The sequence below is a fragment of the Epinephelus moara genome, chromosome 21 (genome assembly GCF_006386435.1).
Source record: "Epinephelus moara isolate mb chromosome 21, YSFRI_EMoa_1.0, whole genome shotgun sequence".
Taxonomy (NCBI): domain Eukaryota; kingdom Metazoa; phylum Chordata; class Actinopteri; order Perciformes; family Serranidae; genus Epinephelus; species Epinephelus moara.
The window spans coordinates 37,127,063-37,131,464 of NC_065526.1; positions in this window are offsets into that span (position 1 = coordinate 37,127,063).

Here is a 4,402-nt window from a genome sequence, read left to right on the forward strand (position 1 = left end):
TTCATTACAATATCGCAACATGGTTTAGATTTCTAAATAAATATTCACCTCGTCGCTAGATAGACCTACTCCTGAAAAACTCGTGCGCAAGGCTTTTTGTCCCTACGAGGCCACCGTCATTTACCCGACGGGAGGGGTGAGCGAGTGAGCCCTGCAATCTAGAATTTGACCACTGATGTCACTGTTTTCAACCCATTTTACACATTGGCCCTTTAAGTGACATTTCAGTAGAAAGATCAGGAGTTCGCCTCCATCATGGCAGCCAGTCGGGTTTGGTTATATTCAGAATGGGAGAAATTATGGATAATATGAGGAGAATTATGAACATCTGAAGCAATGCAATGGCAGTTTGTGATTATGTATGAATGTAATAATGTGTTTGGACAAAATTTTTGCTGGATTTAGATTGTCTGGATCTTTAAAAGTTTGCGCAAAGGAAAATGGAAGCTGTGAAAGCTGTGATTGGGTCCGGATAATATGGATCTGTGGATTATGTTAACATTTCATAGGTGAGTAATAGCTATTTATTTGGTTGTTCTTTGTCTGACAGAAGCGCTTGAGCTTGCTGTGGTGGTTGTATCTAGAAATGGCAGCATTAGAGGCACCACAAGGAATGTAGCTTTCGATTGATAAGTCATATGAGTAAACCACTTAAACAACGAATGCAGCAGTTGTTTTACATATCATGATCATCAAAAATCACCTTAGGAGGGCCTGTTGGCTTTCCAGCTGTTTAATCAGCCTTTCTGCACAGCTAGAACCTGCAACTAACATCTAATAACCTGTTATGTGTTGTCAAACAAAATTTATTCAAATAAGACAACCGCATCCTTAACAAAGTTGCAAGAAAAGAGAAAGACAGCAATTCCACAATATACAATACAAGTACAAGAATAACATGGAACGAAAAGTGGCTGTAAGGTAATATGGATGGATATACGCACAGTATTTAGACAATATGGTTTTTCTGTACTGAAACAGAACACACTTTTATTTAACAGCAATCCCACTCAAACAGTATTCAGGAAATATCAGAGGAAATATCAAATAAGAGACTTCCTCGTTTGAACCAGAAGCTGCTCCAATGCGCCATTTTGCAGGCCCTCCCAAAGCTCTTATTTGGTGACATGTATAGCTGCAGACACATCCCATTTGTGGCGTACACAACACACTCCTGCAAACCATGCCCACCACCAGTACAAGACAAACTTACCATCGCAACGACTACAGTTACAATGCTGCATTGTAAAGAATAAGGCAGACCAAATGTAGCAGTGGTCCACTTTACAATTTCTAATACATGAAAACATGATTCACTTTATAAGTAACGAGATGTAACCTTTCCTATTACCCTTAACTTAACCTTAACTACCGCTCTTTTAATGTAATACTTCATTGCTAACATTAGCTAATTGCTAACTTAGCATTAGCATAAGTAATGAGATGTAGCCTTCCCATTAATCTTACCCTAACCTTAACTACCTCTCTTTTAACGTAAAACTTCACAGCTAGCAATTCACTAACTTAGCAATTATGTCAGGACTTCCACTTCTGGACCAAAGAGTGAAAGGGGCTGATCATGGACTTATGTATATGGTGGGCGAGTCATGTAGCTAGAGGGTGGGTCATGCAGCTGCTCCAGCTGCAGTGATACCTGTTTGCTTATTTGTGCTCAGAGGAGCAAGGATCAGGGAGCAAGGAGGGATCTCTGAGGAGCGATGAGCAGGGAACCACGAGAGCAGCCTTCACGGAAGTCTTTTATTAGCCAATATTGGATTGATTGGACACTGTGATACTGTGACACGTCACAGCATACCAGAGTTTAACAACACCGGAGTGAGGACCGACAAGAGATTACACTCAAGTGTATCACTGCCAAATTTTATATCTATCCAGCTAAATGACAGCTGTGTTAATTGTAGGTCTTAACAACAAAAGGACCACAAATGTCTTTTCCATTCATTATTAAGATTTTTTTTTTTCATGACCTGTTATTTCCCAAATTAACTTTTATTATGGAGACAACTTAAGTCAGAGTGTGTCTGTCAACTAGAAACACTTTTTACATCATTTATCATCATTTTCATTCAGTCACATGTGAGGCTTGATAATTCCTGACAGTTGGGTTTGATAAGTTACGGAATTCAAATTTTTCCCTGAAACATTTAGCCTAATTATGATTTCTAGTGTTTAAACCAACCAACCAGTGTTTGAACAACGCTTTTTCATTCCAACTATTAAAAATATTGCTGCTTGTGCCGTTCATGTCTACATATTATGCGCTCGGTATCCTCCTGCGTTTGTTATTGATGTTCCAGGACGGCGTGTCAATTTACATCATGTAACAGAAGCACATGGTTAGGTTTAGGCAACAACAGCTTTGTGGTTAGGTTTAGGTAAATCCAGGGTTTGTTGGACCCATCCACCATTCCTCCTGCCCACACTATAGGGACTTTGGAGCTACTTACATTACGTTATTACTGCCAGCATTTCAAAAATGACGTCGTCCAGCGGCGTATCATACCATAATGACAAGTGCTGTCTGGTCATGTTATCAACTGATGCGGTGGTTTAGGCAACAAAAGCACATGGTTAGGTTAGGTTAGGCAAGTCTAGGGTTTGTTGGACCCATCAACTGCCCCTCCCGCCCACTCTATAGGGACTTTCCACCTCCTTATATCATGTCATTAATGGCAGCATTTCAAACTGACACCGTCCTGTGGCGTAACATACCACCCTGGGAGGTGCTGTCCAGCCACGTCATTAACGGATGCTGCAGGTGCTGTCTGGCTTACTGGTGGCAGTTCATAACACCATGAAAGGTTCTGTCTTGCCGTGTTACAAAGTGACACCACCTGGCAGTGTGTCATACTGCTGCGAAAGGTGGCTTTTGGCATTAGTGTCTGATGCTGGAATCACTGACAAGTGTGGCGGTATATGATGACTTTGGAATGAGAACGGGCTGGAATATCAATAAATACAAATGCGAAAACACTGCTATTCTGGCAATGATAACTGAATGCTTTTATTAGAACAGCACAGTATGCATGTGTGCACACAAACAGCTGTTGAAGACAACTGACAGCTAATCCAGCTGTGATCAGCTGCCGCCACCATCAGAATCAGATGTTGCTACACATGCTTCAGAGAAAACAACATCTCATTTATCTAAAAACGTATTTTCCTTTTTTTCTCTCTTCTTCCATGGTTTCCTTGCATCTCTCCGTGCATCCACGGTGACAAAGATTACGACACAAGGAAAAGACTCAAGTGAGGGAAATGTGGATGCAATTTAAGAGCCTTGGGATGTACCCACAGACCAAACACACAGGGAAGCAGGGTAATGAGGGACAGGTGAAACTAATCAGGGCAGTGCAGGTAATTACACAGGTGGGAAACACATGAGGGCAGATGGTGCGTTCGTTTTGTACTCGGAGGTCAGAAATTCCCAGTTCCCAGTTGGAAGTTTAAACTCGAACACACCCTGAGGTCAGATTTCCAACTTGGAAAATTGGAGCAACCGCATCAACCCCAACCTACGAATTCAAGATGGCTGCCGGTCACATACACAGTGAGTAAACACTCTGCTAAAGTACTGTTTATAGCACTTTTATCTTATTTGTTTTACATTAGGTCAGCCTCATCTGCGGCTTTCATCAGTTGGAGTGCGTGATGGTTCTGAAGCTGTCTATACTCCGAAAGTGCAAGGGCAACAAAGGCTTTCTTGCGGGCGTCCATGTTTTTTCCGACTTGTCCACCGTCGTCAACTAGAATGCAAAAACTGTTGTCAACTCGGAGGTGACATCATTTCCACTTCCGACTTCCGACCTCCGAGTACAAAATGAACGCAGCAAGAAAGTGAGGTATCTGAAACAAGAGGCCTCGGTGTGTATCAAAATAAAACCAGAAATTGTGACTGACAAAAAATGTAAAAATAAGAACACATAAATGTAACAACTGGACCTGGACGTGACAAAAATCACTGTAGTGAGCTTATTTCATTTTTACAGCAAGTTAAACTGTGATTTATAACATTTTTTGGCAGTAGTCACTAGCTGGACCATGGAACTGCTTAAAAAGCTGACCAGGATTTCTGCCCTGCCTAAAGTGAACCTGTCGTCCAACAAGGATTTCTCTCCCATTTACTGAGCTTTTGATTAGGTAACATGACCAAAGCGTTGTTTGACTTAGATGTGTATTCTCCAGAGGGCAGCACATGTCCTGACACAATTTTTTATGTAAGAGCTAAATGATACAAAAGATGTGGAGTAAGTTGACCATCAAATTCTACTGCAGAGACTGGATCACTTAATTGGCCTAAAAGGTTCTGCACTGAGCTGGTTTAAATCTTATTTATCTGATCGTTTTCAGTTTGTTGATGTTCATAATGAATCATCCTTAC